The 17,898-nt window shown below is 36.3% G+C and overlaps 1 protein-coding gene across 10 annotated transcripts in view; it reads right to left on the bottom strand.

Annotated features, from left to right (window-relative positions):
• LOC5567349 (OTU domain-containing protein 7B) overlaps positions 1–17,898 on the bottom strand; it is a 96,491-nt gene that overhangs the window by 70,838 nt on the left and 7,755 nt on the right. The window lies entirely within an intron of this gene.

The raw sequence follows: 17,898 nt of genomic DNA, 5'->3' as shown, positions 1-17,898 counted from the left end.
TGTTTTCATGTAGGTTTATTTTCTGCAAACACCACCACCTCCAGCGGCAACTCAGAGGATAACGATGGTGGCGACGACTTCGACCGAGCACTATGGGAAATTTTCGTGACAGTTACGGTCCCACATTTTTCTTGAAGTTTTGAATTTGTAATCAAAATACGTATTTCCTTAAATTTATTTGAAACTTTTAACTAATAAAATCCTCGACTGAGTAGAATTTATTCCAGAGAATACATTTTTTTCCACAGAATATAATCTATTGCACAAAAGAGAATCATTTCTACACAATAGAATCTGTTCCACAGAATAGAATCTATTCTACAGAATAAAATCTATTCCATAGCATAAAATCTATTCGACTCAATAGAATCAATTACACAGAATAGAATATCTTCCACGGAAAAGAATCTCTTCCACAAAATAGAATATATTCCTTATAATAGAATATCTTCCACAGAATAGAATCTATTGCACAGATTAAAATCTATTTCGCAGTATAAACTCTATTCCACAAAATAGAATCTATTCCAAAGAAAAGTATTTATTCATTAGAATAGAATCTTAGATGAATTTCTGAAGGTATCCTGAACTGTAGGAATTCTCGAGAAGTCTCCAATGGATTCTCCATCTTCAAATTTTTAGCCTCCTAAATTCCCACAGTGCACCAGACGCTCACCCAAGGGAGGGATTTACACACAGAAACCGTAAGAAGCACGACGAAGATGTGCAATGATGTGTAACCAGCTGGGAAAACAGTTCTAATGAAAGTCGAACCCAACCAGACGACGATGACGACGACGGCGACGAAGGTTTACGTTCATCCCCAAAGGGAAAACATTTTCCGACTGTTCGCGAAAACCCGGTGCATCACGACACGGCTTGCGCTGCAGCAAAATTTTGTTTCCACACGTGTTGTTCCACAGTGTAGCTGAACCACGACCAATCGATATTCAATTATCTGGAAAAGGTGAACCTTTCCACGTCATGTGCCAAAGGAGATCCACGGGAACGGTGGGTATCCCGACTAGTGCAATACAACAGATTTTGCAACTCAATTAGCAGATTCGTTCTAACAAAATATGCTATCATTTTAGCTGATTAGTAGTTACAAAAATTATAACAAAAATTTCCTCTAATTCGAACAAAAATTACAACTGAATTATAACAAAAATTGTTCTAAACTTAACATGAAATAAAACTGCCAACAATTTGTTTTCAAATTCTCTATAACAAATTGTGTTATAATTATGAGCAGGCATTGCAGAATTCGTTCTCAATTTATTTCAAAGTACGCTCAAAGCAAGCGAAGAAAAACATTGCATCTGTATCGGTCCATGATCGGCAATGTTTCGCAAGTTGTAACAAAATTGATAAACAGCAGCAGCGAAGGAGAGCCCCAAAGAGAGAGCGATGATAGATACCAATTCTGTCGTTCATTTAACATTAGGGGTAGATCTTTTACTTTACTGGCATGATAAATAATACCCGAACATCCTATAGCAGTAGTGCTCCTACTATACGATAAACGCACTCTCATGATATGTTGTGGATCAAAACTGTGACAGAGAGCGATAAGTGAAAGAAACTCTCAACTTTCTCAGAATTTAAACCCTGAATATGAGTTGAATTTATACAAATCTAAAATAAATACTGTTAACTAACTGATTTTGCTTTATTTGTGTTATAATTTACTCCAACAACTCAATGTACTTCTAAAAAATGAAACAAAATTTGTCATGTGTAACTAAATTTGTATAATTGTGATACAATTATCTCATTATCCACTGGTCGAGATATGTGCATAAAGGTCTACTAGGCTGAGAACACGAGCCGTAGCCGGGAACATCAGGTTCTGCAATTATGTTGGTCGATGGTATTCTGGGCGATTCTGGGAGGTGCACAGATGGGGAAAAGTAGATACCAAAGGTTCCAAAATAGGAATCATTATTTCCCGTTCATCTTCGGGGGACGATATCAGTTGAACATGTCGTTCATATGCAGCTCAGCTTCGAAAGGAAGTAGTCTACCGGAGAGAAAGAGAAGTTTTCGGTAGGAAGATAGAACGAATAATTACGAGCATTTGGTAGGGAACACAGCTTCGGTCGATAAACAGAACGGAAATGAAACAGTAAATGTCATCGATTGAACTAAATTAAGAAGCTTTTTTATCATTTCTTTGGGCACTGCTGCAACCGGAACTTGTATCATATGAAAAGCGTTTTAATGAAAAATCCAGATATAATAAACCAGAAGCTTTTTAAATTCATATTGAAATCTTTTGAACAGTTGCAAGAAGACGATTATCTTAGCTTTTGAAAAACTAGCTGTTAGTTCTAAGCAATTGGAAGATGTTTTTTGCAATTTCTCATCGTAATAGGCTGTTTTTCATCACGCCAATCTGTCATGAAACGGCCTACATTCCTGCACTGAAGTATGCAGTGCGGGAATCGTCATTACGCAACTGAAACCAGTGCTGTAATGATTCATTACGCAACGCTTTCTCATTACGCAACTGTTATAAGTTGCGTAATAAATCTTTTCAACAGACACGAACGATGTCTCCAAAAGTAAGTTACTGTTCTTCTATGAAGCAAGCATGTTAAAATTTTAGACGCAAATCAAAAATTGCATTTTTCAAGCTATTTATCTCTTTGATTAAAAATTTCGTAAAGAACATAACCAAAATTTTGTAAAAAATACCTGAAGGAATTCGCTATTTATTTATCCATCAAAAATCTAAATATAAATTCATTCATGATTTCACAAAAAAAAATGTTGCGAATGATGGGAAGAATTCGCTTTAAGTTTGCAGAAATCCAAACAAAATCTCGGCAGGGATCTCATAAGAACTTTGTCATAGAAATATTCTTTACGAAATTCTTAATCAAAGAGATAAATAGCTTGAAAAATGCAATTTTTGATTTGCGTCTAAAATTTTAACATGCTTGCTATGCCTAAATCTATGACAAAGTTCTTATGAGATCCCTGCCGAGATTTTGTTTGGATTTCTGCAAACTTAAAGCGAATTCTTCCCATCATTCGCAACATTTTTTTTTTTGTGAAATCATGAATGAATTTATATTTAGATTTTTGATGGATAAATAAATAGCGAATTCCTTCAGGTATTTTTTACAAAATTTTGGTTATGTTCTTTACGAAATTCTTAATCAAAGAGATAAATAGCTTGAAAAATGCAATTTTTGATTTGCGTCTAAAATTTTAACATGCTTGTCAACCTCCTAAATCCAGACAATGCTTTGCCAAGAATCAGTTTTATCAATAACCATCGGTATCTGAATCTGTGCAGGAATTCAGTAGATCTCCCAATAGGCTTAGCTTCTCGTCAATGTATATGAGTCTACTAAGAATTTCAAGCAAAATCAGTCAAGGATCTTTTCTAAAATCTATTATAAACCTTATTAGCAATCAACTAATAATTTTTCAATGATCTCTTAGAAATAACTTTCAAAAAACTGATCAACTATCGGCTCTGTTCCCATTAGGATTCTAGCAAAGATGTCATTACAAGTTTCCCATAAATGAAAATCTAACAATCATCTTACCACGAACCTTGCCAGGAATACCTAAGTACCCTTCTATATTTTTTTCAAGGATCGTTAATCTCTTTATGACCTCACAAACACACATTTTCCCGTTGTGTTCTCCAAATTCACGGATATTTCCCGGTCATTTGTAATTCTCGGGGTTTTCCCGCTTTTCCCGGATGGAAAAGTGACCCTGCCGGAACACATAAAAGCTTATAAAGGAAGCTCTTTAAGAGAGGCCTTTAGAAGCCTTCAGAGGAAGTTTTTACCAAAATCTTGAAAAAGTTTTCCCAGATTCTAGAAGCTTATCTCAGTTTCTGATGGATGAATCTATTCCCATTTTTGGAAAAAGCCTGAGATTTCTATGTTTCTAAACGAAAAACTATTTTCCAAATGAGGAAATGTGCCGAGCCTCTAAAAAAAGCTTTTCGCAAATTCTAATAGAAGCTTTTCTTAGTTTTGACAAACTGTCCTCAGATTCTGAAAAAAGTTTTATCAGCTTCATTTAAATTAGAAAAAAATGACAAATAAAGCTTTTGGATGAAGTTTTCATCAACTTCGATAGAAAGCTTTTGTGATCAGTATTTCAAATAGTCATAGAAATCTATGACAAAGTTCTTATGAGATCCCTGCCGAGATTTTGTTTGGATTTCTGCAAACTTAAAGCGAATTCTTCCCATCATTCGCAACATTTTTTTTTTGTGAAATCATGAATGAATTTATATTTAGATTTTTGATGGATAAATAAATAGCGAATTCCTTCAGGTATTTTTTACAAAATTTTGGTTATGTTCTTTACGAAATTCTTAATCAAAGAGATAAATAGCTTGAAAAATGCAATTTTTGATTTGCGTCTAAAATTTTAACATGCTTGCTATGCCTAAATCTATGACAAAGTTCTTATGAGATCCCTGCCGAGATTTTGTTTGGATTTCTGCAAACTTAAAGCGAATTCTTCCCATCATTCGCAACATTTTTTTTGTGAAATCATGAATGAATTTATATTTAGATTTTTGATGGATAAATAAATAGCGAATTCCTTCAGGTATTTTTTACAAAATTTTGGTTATGTTCTTTACGAAATTCTTAATCAAAGAGATAAATAGCTTGAAAAATGCAATTTTTGATTTGCGTCTAAAATTTTAACATGCTTGTCAACCTCCTAAATCCAGACAATGCTTTGCCAAGAATCAGTTTTATCAATAACCATCGGTATCTGAATCTGTGCAGGAATTCAGTAGATCTCCCAATAGGCTTAGCTTCTCGTCAATGTATACGAGTCTACTAAGAATTTCAAGCAAAATCAGTCAAGGATCTTTTCTAAAATCTATTATAAACCTTATTAGCAATCAACTAATAATTTTTCAGTGATCTCTTAGAAATAACTTTCAAAAAACTGATCAACTATCGGCTCTGTTTATTTGGATTCTAGCAAAGATGTCATTACAAGTTTCCCATAAATGAAAATCTAACAATCATCTTACCACGAACCTTGCCAGGAATACCTAAGTAGCCTTCTATATTTTTGTCAAGGATCGTTAATCTCTTTATGACCTCACAAACACACATTTTCCCGTTGTGTTCTCCAAATTCACGGATATTTCCCGGTCATTTGTAATTCTCGGGGTTTTCCCGCTTTTCCCGGATGGAAAAGTGACCCTGCCGGAACACATAAAAGCTTATAAAGGAAGCTCTTTAAGAGAGGCCTTTAGAAGCCTTCAGAGGAAGTTTTTACCAAAATCTTGAAAAAGTTTTCCCAGATTCTAGAAGCTTATCTCAGTTTCTGATGGATGAATCTATTCCCATTTTTGGAAAAAGTCTGAGATTTCTATGTTTCTAAACGAAAAACTATTTTCCAAATGAGGAAATGTGCCGAGCCTCTAAAAAAAGCTTTTCGCAAATTCTAATAGAAGCTTTTCTTAGTTTTGACAAACTGTCCTCAGATTCTGAAAAAAGTTTTATCAGCTTCATTTAAATTAGAAAAAAATGACAAATAAAGCTTTTGGATGAAGTTTTCATCAACTTCGATAGAAAGCTTTTGTGATCAGTATTTCAAAACTTCTAGTGGAAATGATTCTCTGCTTATAGAAAAAGCTATTCTACCTTCTGTAGGCTGCTTTTACCAACGTCAAGAGGAAAATTTATCTAGCTTTTCTGGCTATGTCAGCTTCTAGGAGAATATTTGCTGTTTTTTAAGGTTTTCTTAGCTTCTATTAAAAATCTCCTTTTCCGTAGTTTTAGAGCAAAATTTTACAAATTTTTAGGAAAAATCTTTGCAATTGTTGGAGGAATTTGGAGCATTTGAATTATTTTCTCTAGCTTAAATGATTAAATTATTTTCTAATTTTGGATTATGTTTTGCACAGTAACTGAGAGGAGAAAAATTACTTATCTAGTAAATTATGTCTAGGTTTTAGAGAAACTTTTTCCAATCTCCTCATATTCTCCCAAATTTTGATTGAATATTTTTCAACTTCGAGATAACCTACATTTTCCCCAGTTTCTAGACTCTAGAGGATTCTTCCTCAGCTTCTGAATGATTTCGCGAACGGAGTTTCCCCTAGTATCTGACGGAAATTTTTCAGATTCTTGGAAAGTAAGCAATTTTATTGTTTGAATGAAGCTATTACTCAAAAAACCTTCAGTATTCAAAACAAAAGTTTTAAACAAACTTTTTTATGAATTTGCATCATCAGATTTCAGATTCATTCTCCTGGTTTACGGGCAACGCGTTTCAACTTCTAAAATAATGCATTTCTCGAAAAAGTATACATACAGGCTTATCTCGGAAACCATCGTATTTCTTAGACAAAATCCAACAAATTCCAATCCGAACCTACTACTTTTGAGCATCGAAGCCATACCTCAAATTTGCAAGAGCTCAATTCTGGAGAACCAGAAAACTATGCACTCCGATAATTTGTTCGATTGATCATTACCAGCCAATGACCAAACGATCAAGTTTTGAGCTTAAAATGCTGTTTAGTTTAGATCTCTAGATTTGTGCTTTTGAGGATTTAAGACTTGGCTTCGATTTATCTTCACGTTCAATTTGCTCATTTACAAAACGACTTAAGTTAGATTTTCATCTTTCGAAACGGGCTCGTTGAAAAAAAAATCATGCTTCAAGAGGAAGCTTATAATGCATCAGTAGAAAGCTAGCCAAGACTCTGCCAATAGCTTTTCCCATCATGGAGACGAGCCTTTTCAGCCTGGTGGCAGCTTTTCTAGGTTTTGGAACAGCTTTCCCCAGCTTCTGATGGTACAATTTGTACCGACCTCTGGAAGAAGATTTTGCCATGTGTTCAAGGATAGTTTTTCCAAGCTTCTCAAAGAATACTTTTCATTAGCTCCTGGATGAAGCTTTTGCTCGCACATAAAAGAAGCCTTTCTAGTATTTGGAAGAAGATACTACAGCTTCTGGATAAATCTTTCAATGTTTCTGAAGGAAGCTTTCCAAGCTTCCGAAAACGTTGATTTCAATCTTTGGAAAGAGCACTTAGAATTATGAGGTATATATTCCTTCTGAAAGGAGCTTTCTAAGTTTCTTGAGAAAGCTGAAGGAGATTTCAAGGCTTCTGTAGAAATTATTTCCCAGCCTGGAGGAAAAGCCGGTTGAGGAGGTTTTATCAGATTCTGATCAAAGCTTTCCATAACTTCTGATGGAAGCTTTTCCTATTTTCTGAAAGTATATTTCAGCTTGTTGTGAAGATATCTTCAGTTTAAGGAAGAAGCTTTTAAAGTCTCCCGAGAACATTTATAAAGCAAGCTTTTCCATTTTCTGGAGAAAGCTGTTCACGATTCTGAGGAAAACTTTCCCTGAGAGATGCGCTTCGTGAATTACTGATTGACACTGATATGTTGTTGATGCTGTTGAATTTATTAAGGCAACTAAATTATTAAGTTTATAAGCTTAAGTTCGCTTAAGGGGCCTTCCTTAGCCGAGTGGTTAGAGTCCGCGGCTACAAAGCAAAATCATGCTGAAGGTGTCTGAGTTCGATTCCCGGTCGGTCCAGGATCTTTTCATAATGGAAATTTCCTTGACTTCCCTGGACATAGAGTATAATCGTATCTGCCACACGATATTCGAATGCGAAAATGGCAAGTTTGGCAAAGAAGGCTCTCAGTTAATAACTGTGGAAGTGCTGAAAAGAACACTAAGTTGAGAAGCAGGCTCTGTCCCAGTGAGGACGTTAATGCCAAGAAGAAGAAGCTTAAGTTCGCACCTGAAGAAAGTTTTCTAGTTTCCTGAGGAAGATAATCCAGCTTCTATAAAAAGCCTCTAATGCTACTGAAATAATCTTTTCAGGCCGCTATTCTGGAAGAAATTTATCTCAATAAACGATAGAATGAAGCTTTTACCAGCTTGTGAAAAATATGTCCTAACTTGTGGAGAATTTTTCTTATCTTTTGTAGGCCAGACTCTGTCAGAAAAAAATTTTTTTTTTAGATTCTCATAAAAAATCCTGGAATTTTGGATTCTAGGTAATACTTTCCACATAATGGATGAAAAGCTTTTGGTCATGAAGGTGTATCACACAAAGGGCCCTATTTTATAAGTCGAGTCGAGCAAAATGACTCACCTGGAGTCACTATCGACCAAAAAAATCGCTCGACACGACTCTGTCACTCGAGTTTGTCGACAGTTGTCACTCTATGTGACTGGATCTATGCGAGTCGACAGGTGACATCTGAAATATGCATGCTTACTTCGATCGACGGTGACTACAGACGAGTCACATAAATCTGCTCGATTCACAAAATGGGGTCTAAGCTTCTAAAGTAATCTCTACTCAACCTGAAAAAGGAACTTCCATCTAAATCTTGAAAAGTAATTTTTCAGGTTCTAGAAGCTTATCTCATCATCTGATTGATACAACTGTTTCTATTTTCTAGTAGATGGCTAAGAATTTTCTGGAATAAACTTTCCATGCTTCTAAAGAAAACCCTATTGTGAAAAAGCTTCTTCCAGCCTGATAATGAACTAAATCCATAAATCTTCCAAAAGAAGCTTTTCGTTCGCAGATTCTAATAGAAGCTTTCCTTCCTTGACAGACTGTTATCAGTAAGTTTTATTTTCTTCTGCTGGAAGCTTGTTTGCTGCAAGAATAAATTTTCTTCCAGCTTATGGATGAAGTATTCCTTAACTTTGATAGACAGTTTTTGTGAGCAGTTTTAGAAAGTTCTGCTTCAGGAAAATGTCATTCCTACCTCCTATAGGCAGCTTTTCCAAATATCTGGGGGAAACTTTCCCTAGTTTCTGGAGCAAGTTTCTTCTGGCTTTCTCAGCTTCTGAAGCAAACTTTCTGTTTTTTTTTTTTACTTCTTTCCACTTTTACATAAAACCTGTATTTCAGCAGCTTATGGGAAAAAATTCATATATTTCGACGATTTTTTTTGCCATTTTTGAAGGAAGCTGTCCCAGTATTTGGGTTATATATTTTCAGCTTAAATGGGGGGTTTACTTAGAATTTAATGAAAGCATTTAGTGCCCATATCATCTAAGGCAACCTTCTGTGGGAAATGTTTCTTAGTTTTTGAAGGAAAATTTTTCATAGCTACTGTAGGGAGCTATTTCAAGCATCAGAAAAAAAAAACTTGCCTAACTGCTTAGGAAAACTTTTCCTAGTTTTTAGAGAAATTTTTTCTCATCTTCTAAGAAAAAAAAAACACTCCTCTCACACTATTAAAAATAATGAAGACTATTGTAACACGTCATGTAAACTTTATACATGGGATGCAAAATACTCTCCACCAAAAACTAACTTTTGAGCATCGTGAAATTTGTTGAAAAAGTTGGCTGAAATAGCCAAATTTTGAATTGTTAACATTCTTTATCTCAAAAACTAGACGTGCTAAGATATTTTTGAAAACAACAATGGATTTAACAATAGTTAATTAAGTATATAGTGGTATTTTGGTGCTTGAGACAAAAATGTGTTCCACAGTGTAATAAGTATTCGAGCTGTTTAGTTTTTAATCTTTAAATTCAAATTTTACATCTCTAAAAAGAGAAAAACCATTAAACATATTAAAAAGTCTGTTACAGATTTTAGTTGAAAATGGAAATGATGATTACACAAGGTCGTCTTCATTAGAGTCGAAATGATTGCCCTTATTCCGGTTGACTGTTCATCAATGGCAGCAATCAATCGGCGCTATTTATATTTCAGCGGAAAAACAAGCTCACCTCGATATCCAATTTCCATTTCATGTCAATCACAAAAACTGACAACAAGCCGTTGATGAAAACATTAAAACACAACACAGCTGATTACCTTTGCGAGCAACGAGCGAAGAACTGTATATAATACAACCGGACGAAATTGACAAGACTCATTTTCGATCGTCGTCGGCGCAAAAAACCGACATTCAAGAAGTTAACAATCACGCCAAACGAGTGCGTATACCCAGATCGATGGTTCCGTTGTTGGTGACCGACAGTGATCGAATGCCTCCGGCCGGCCTAAGCTATAAGACAGAGGTTCCCAACCTTCCAGGCGTTGTAATAAATCTCGGCACACACCAGTCACTGTTTTCTTCAGAAATCGAACAACGATTTTGGTAAGAACCCCTCATTATTCCCGAACTTGATCAGAAGAATTCTCTGAAAACGATCTATTATTTATTTTCAAAATTTCACTGAAAAATCATTAGCAATTACGGTGAGTTAAACTAAAACCGCAGCAAGTCAAATAATTATACTTGATTCGAATGTTTTTGGTAGTATGACATACAGCTGCATCCCAAATATATTTTAAAAATTAAAAAATAACAGCTTCTAATAATGCTCTTTTGAAAAAAGAGCGATTTTACATGTTGCTCACATCTTTTTATTAATGAAGAAGAACAAAACCCTCTGAGAAGTCGTCCCAGGAGACTCCTAGGGGTCCGCGGACTCCTAGTTGCGAAACCCTGCTCTAAGCAGTCGCAGGTCACAGTTTCCAAGTGGAACGCGCATTGAGCTTGTTCCGGTCGATCGGCTTCCATCATTGGGTTGTCATGCGTGCGTAAGATATTCTGATGGAACTTTTTTTTTTTTGTTTCAGCGTAGCCGCTCTCGGTATGTTACCTAATACGACATCCTCCAATATACATCACAGAGACAGAGCGATGATGAGGGAGGAAAAAACGCAATTGATCACGAGTCGACTGTTTCGAGCACAGTAAAAAAAACATGTCAATGGTGCTACAGTGATTGAGGAAGGTGTAACATATGAAAAGCGTTAAAGTAACAAACTGGTAAAAGTCAAGTCATCTCAATTTTCGAATTGTTGAAAAACAGTGACTTCTTATTGGATATAGTGACTTTGTAGAAAGGATTTCAAAAAAGTTAGTTGCCACCACCCCTGCAACTGGAATAAATGCTGTAGTATTTTTGGTATGAAACCATACATGAATTTTTAAAGAATCCATGGAGCTTTTACTTGAGAAATTACTAAACAAAAGTTTGGAAGGACTGCAGGAGTAATCATTGGATGAATCGCTGGAGAAATACCAAACAAATTTTAGGAAGGCACTTTACGATGAATTCTTAGTTGAATTCCTTGATCGGTTCCTAATAGTTTTCCAGGATTTTTTTATGCAACTCCTGGGAGTGCATAAATAAAACAAACTGAAAAAACGTTGGATATCCTGGAGAAGCTCTTGAAGGATTTCTTGAAAAAATCCGTCAAAAAAATCTCAAAAATTTTGAAACAATTATTTGTGGATTTTCTTGGAATAACTACTGTAGGATTCTTTGAGAGAACTCCTATAGCAACAGCTGGAGAAATCAGAGTAAAAGTTGGTAGAAAAATCTCTGGATGAAATTTTGGGGTAGTGCTTGAGAAAATTATTAAAGAAATTCCTGTGGACATTATTGGAGGTATGAGCGTTGGAGTTATCAAGGATATCCTGTTTTGAAATTATGGAGAAATTTTTCAGAGAATCCTCCGAAAAATCACTGAAGAAATAGAAATTTCAGGACGGTATCCTGAGAGTACAGCCCTGAAGGAACCGTTATAAGTATTCCTGAAGAAATCTTTGTAAAAACCACTCGAAAAATCTCTGGAGCTCTTCGAGGAAGCTCTGGAGTTACCCAACGAAATATTCAAGAAACATAACATATGTTCTCAGATCAGCTAGTTTCAAATGTTACGCTTCAGAACAAGCGTCGCTACAGCAGTCGATCAATATCAATTCCAGAAGTACAAACTGAAGCTGAACGAATGAATCGGCGGAGGAATGGAAGCGAACGGAGCGAGCATCGCTTCTTAGTAAACACGCTGGGCGGTGGCGGCGGCAGCGACGGAATCGGGCAAAACATTAGTCATCGCGTCGTAAACAGAGAGCAGCACTTGAGCGCCAGTAACGACTGTAATAATCTACACACGAGCTGGCTAGAGCTATTCGAACGATACTAGGCGGGATCTATTGGTGAGTGCAAAATACCAACGAATGACGACGATGATGATGAACGATGATGAGAATGACGCCGATGACGATTGTGGCAATTCGCAGAGAGATCCATCAAGTGTAAAAATATTTATCTTAGCATTTTAATACATTTGGCGTCATATTTACACTTTTGAATTCGAGTTGCCAGAGCAGCGAAGCAAGACAACGCGAATAAAGACGACAATGGAGACGGCGTCTGCTCTCAGTGAATGGTAAATATGGGATTTTTTTTCTTCTTTGGTAAAAGGAACATTTTTTAATGACTTTTTTAGTAATACTTAGGGCCGAACAGTATAAGAGTTATTACGGATGAAATCAGTAATAAGATAATAAGAGTTACGGATGAATAATAACAGGATGAAGTAATAACAGTTACGGATGAAATCAAGAACCCTTCCAAATGTTCCTCCCAGAATACCTGCTGGATTTTTTCAGGGATTTTTCTAATAATCTCTCCTAAGTTGAACAGAATACAAGAATATAAGATTCCTACAAGCATTGTTCCATGCACTCTTTAAGGCTTTCTTACTAGAATTCCATTACAAATTTGTTCAGGAATACCTATAATAAGAACTCCTCCAGGGATTCTGCCAGAAATATCTCCATATAGGGAGCCGGATCCAATTCTTGGCATTTTAGATTCACTTCGGCAGTGGGGTTTTTTGAAAGCTGCTGAGCTCATATCTGAGCACAATAAGTAATGAAATGCTTCTTACTGCAAAGTTTCAGACAATTCTGCCGAGAAAATTTCCTCGTGCTAAAGTGAACATTGGAAGTGCGCAAGGAACTCTGCACCCTACGTATGTATTATCGGCAGTTATGTTTTCTTCGCCACGAGGGGTTTTCTTTGATCGATTCTCCTGAATAAGTTTTAGAAAACCATCCATAGCGAAGATAACAAAGCTGCTGAAACTCGCTTTTTGGAGGGATGTTACAATAAATAAGTAAATTAAGACAATTACACGAGTAGACAGACCACAGAACAGTTACATTTGTAACGTTCCTTTTACTACTTGTGCGGTAAAGTGGTAGGGTCCTCTAATTCAATCCTGTAAATGATTTTTTTAAGCTTGATTACTTTAGTTGACATAGCACAATTTCTGTTTTCATAGCTAAATTTTGGTTTAAGCATTCATAAAAGTACAATTGTAAGGTTCCATGTCAGGAGACTTTCCCATTTTTTTTTTAATAAATACACATATTCAACAATTAACATTTATTGCTACAAAAATAATCGTAACAAGAATTATTTATTAAATGGAAAAAAAGAAAAACAGACCTTCAGAAGATGTGAGGAGCTTAAAAAAGATGCTGGGAAAGCTGCCTACAGAAGCACTGGTGAAGCTTTTTTCAGAATCTGGGAACAGTTTCTTCTCAAAAGTAGGGGAAAACTTTCATCACGAACTGGGAAGAACTTTGTTCAAAATTCTGAGCAGAGTTCGTTCAGAATCCTGAGCAAGATTTACTCAGAAACTTGATCAAGTTTCGCTCACAATTTAGAGGAAGATTCGTTAAAAAGATAGAGCAGTGGCGATTCTCTAACCTCAAATCTACCTGTTCTACGAATAGACATTCTTGACTTTACGCAACAAATTTGCATCCATCAAGTGAAGATTTGTTAGAAAATAATTTACTATTTGCTTTATGATCTCAATTTGCCGAAAAAGGCATTTTTAGATGCGCAGAACAGGTAAAAAGTGAGGTTACGAGTCGCCTCTGATATAGAGCAAGATTCGATCAGAATCCGGAACAGGAATCTTGAGCCGAATTCTCTCAGAATCCTGAGCCGATCTCGATCAGATTTCTGAACCGAATTCGTACAGAATCTTGTGCAGGATTCACTTAGAGTCTTGAGCAGGGATTGAATTCTGGGAAAATTTCGAGTATCACTGACCTATCGCGCTCAATAACAATCATGATCAACAATACGTCATGAGAACCTGTTTATCATCTTCTGCTACAGCTTTGATTACATCGGGGAAATGATTGAACCCATCTGAACAAGCCAAACCTGGGGAACACTATTGCTACTCATAGCATTCAAGGATTGTTTATCATGTCAGTAAAATAAAACACCTACCTACACCCAATAGTAAATGAGCGAGAAAAATGGGTTTTATCATCGCTCTCTCTTTGGGGTTCTCGTTCGCTGCTGTTATTTATCGAGCTTGTTACAACTTGCGAAACATTGCTGATCATGGACCGATACAGATTAGAGTTTTCCTTGCAACTTTTTATCGAGCTTCAGAATCAAATGAGAAATAATTTTGCAATGCCTGCTCATAATTCAAAGCAAAAATTATGAGCAAAATTTGTTCAGAACAGAATATGAAGCAGGATTTGAATAGGAAAAAGATTTGTTGGAAATCTTGGAAAGAATCCACGCTGATTACTAATTCAGTAAACTTGATCAGAATTCGCTCTGAATCTTAAGCCGGATATGGTTTAAATCTTGAACAAAATCCTTAGCAGAAATTGCTCTAAACCTTAAGTTGAATGTATTTAAAATTCTGGGCTACAATAAATCATAAATCTTGGACATAATCCTCTTAGAATCCTGAACAAGACTCGCTCTAAGTTGTTAGCCAGGTTTGCTCTGAATACTGAGCACATCACGCTCAGAATCCCAAACACGATTCGCTTAGATTCATATACTAAATTTGCACAGAATTTTTAACAGGATTTGCTCAGAATCTTGAGCAGAGTTTGCTCAGAATCATAAGCAGAATCTGCTTAGAACTCTGAACCGTACTCGCTCAGAATCCTGAACAGGACTCGCTCATAAACCTGAAAAGGACTCTATCAGGAACAGGATTTTTTTTCAGAATCCTAAGCAGGATTTGCTTAGAATTCTAAGCTCAGAATCCTGATCAAGATGTACTTAGAATCTCAAGCAGGATTCGCTTGGGATCCTAAGCAGGGTTCGCTTCGAATCCTAAATATAATTCAATCTCGAGCAGGATATGCTCAAAATCTTGAGCAGGAACTGTTCAGAATTTCGAGCAATAGCTTCTTAGAGTCCTGAACGAAATTTGGTCAGATTCCTGAACATGACAAAATTAAAATCTTAAACAGGAGTATATATGGTATATGATTCCATTGCAAAAATTGCGCAGAACGATAAGTATTACATGATCAAAAGCTGAACAGAATTTGCTCAGTCCTCAGTGTATTGATCAAGATTTACTGAAAATCCTGAGCTTGATTTGCTAAAAATACAGAACTTTGAACTCTGGACTCAGAATCTTGAGTAGGATTCATTCCAAAACATGAACAGGATTCATTCAAGATCCTGAACAGAATTCGTTCCAAATTCTGAGCAGGAATATCTAGGAATCCTGAGCAGAATTCACGAGTCCTAGTCAGGATATGCAAATCCTGAGCAGAATTCTCACAGAAACCTTAACATGATTTGCTCAGAATCCTGACCAGAAGTCGCAGGTATTCTTGAGCTGGATTTATCCAGAGTCCAGAAAAGAATTCGCCTGAACAAGATTTGCTCACAATCCTGAGCAAGTTTCACCCAGAATCATGAGCAGGATTTGCACAGAATCCAGAGCAGGATGCACAGAATCCTGAACGAGATTCGCCCAAAATCATGAGCAGGATTTGGTCAGAATTCCGAACAGATTGGTTTAGAATCCTGAACAGAATTAGCTCTGAATTCAGTGCAGGATTCACTATTCATATGAATCCCGTGCAGTTTGCTCAAAAGCCAGATAAGGATTTACTTTGACCAGGATTTGTTCAGAATCCTGAGTAGAATTTGCTCAAAATCCCGAGCACGACTCGTTTAGAGTCCCAAGCAGTATTCCTTCAGAATCCTGAGCATTTTTTTTTAATCTCAAACAAGATTCGCTATGAATCACAGGATTCACCAAAAATACTGACTAAGATTCTGCAGACCCTGCTGAATAGAATTCAGATTCGCTTAGAACTCTGAGCAGGATTTACCCAGAGCCCTGACCAGATTTTGCATTCTAACCAGTATTTTCACAGAATCTATATCAGCAGGGTGGCCACCAAATATCCATTTTGAAATTCCCGCTTTTTTCCCGGCTTTTCCGGTATAATTTTCAAAATTTTCCCGGTTTTAATTTAGGGGCGAAAACGCAAAAGGATGACCCTTTGGTCGTTTTTTTTATTATTTTTTTCATCCAACAAGAAAAATAACAATATTCTTAGAAGATTGATTTGTTTCTATTTTTTTTTTTTTGGCTCCGTACAATTAGTATGGAATGAAAAATGCTGAAGAACTTAAAACTCAAAACTGTATTCTGTCATTTATACCCCTTGCTTCTAAACCCCTCATTTAGCATAGAAATGAGGGGGTTAGAAGCAAAGCATAGAATGCTGTTTCGTTCAAGAAAAGTGAAAAATCCGTTCAAGAAAAGAAAAAAAAAACCGAATGGGTCAAGAAATTTTATACAGAGAGCTCCACTCGAAATGACACTTCGTCTCAGCTGCGTACTGCGATCAAAGAAAATTATTGACCATTTCAGGCATGTGATTTCTCACGCATCGAGATAGTCGATTACTGTTCTTGTCAGCAGCAAATCAGCCTTTATCCACCTCAACAACTAGCAGTCCCGGCGAACGTAGAGGCTTCGAAAAAAAAAAATCTTGAAGTTTATGTCAAATTTACATTTCACGTTTCCTCAAATTTCTTGGACGATTTTCAAAAATATTGTTCCACTCAAACACGTCGGAGCCCTTGAAGAAAACAAAAGTGAAAGAATTGTTCAAATCGGTCATCCCGTTATCAAGCCAACTCGTGACATACGAACACCATTCCATTTTCATTTATATATGCAGGTATGCCCCTTTTGTGCATCCTATACAGAGTAATTAAAGTTTTTTAATTTATAATCTTTCGATTTTGTTATTCATAACATTAACAACATAACATAACATTTCTAAGATAAGTGTAGCAAAGTAAACTATTCCTACAAAAAAAAACAAATCATTTCTGTTTAAATGTTATTTTCCCAACATTACAGATGCTCAATGGCAATGGTACTTTATGGTATTTTTTACAACTTGTTTTGGTGGTTAGTAAATTTAGAGCTTGTAGATGTTCGTTCAATATGGTTTTCCCGGTGATCATCTCAAATTCCCGGTTTTTCCCGTCTTTTTCCCGATGGATTCAAATTCCCGTCTTTTTCCCGCTTTTCCCGTTTTTCCCGGTTCGGTAGCCACCCTGATATCAGGATTATTTTAGAATCCTGAACAGATTTGCTCTGAACTCTGAGCAGGATCAGCCCTGAATCTTGAGCAGAATTCGCTCAATGATGTGCTCATATTCCTGAGCAGGATTTTCCAAAAAGTCTAAGCAGGGTTTTTTCAGTATCCTGAACATGATTTGTTCAGAATCCGGATCAGGATTTATTAGGAATTTTAGAAGGATTCGATCAAAGTCTTGAGCACCATTGGCGTAGTATTCTGAACAGGAATAATTAAGTATCCTGAGCCGAATTAACTCAGACAGAACCCTGAGCAGGATTCGCTCATAATCCTGAGAGGAATTCGCTCCAAATCCTGAGCATGATTTACTCAGAATTTTGAATATATTTTGCTCTGAATTGGATGAATAGACTTTAATTATGAAGTGTCTTTTTGATGAAACATGGTTTCCAGGAGTAGTACGAATCCGTAGTTCGACCTTAACCAAATTTCTGTTCCCCAAACACTACACAAAGTGATAATTACACAGATATCTGTCCCACCAAATCTGCATCACTCACAAAGTTGCATCCTAATTAGAACAATAACTCGCACACTCTTCTCAATCAGGACAACCTTGAAACACTAACAAGCCGCACACAAATCCTCTCTCATTTACCCAGTTTACCTCATTAAACGAGATTTCGGTGCGGTGCTGGCGATGCTTTGTGGTTTCTCGTGATTGCCACTT

The sequence above is a fragment of the Aedes aegypti genome, chromosome 3 (assembly GCF_002204515.2).
Source record: "Aedes aegypti strain LVP_AGWG chromosome 3, AaegL5.0 Primary Assembly, whole genome shotgun sequence".
Classification (NCBI taxonomy): Eukaryota; Metazoa; Arthropoda; class Insecta; order Diptera; family Culicidae; genus Aedes; species Aedes aegypti.
This window is presented reverse-complemented; position numbering and strand designations above follow the sequence as displayed.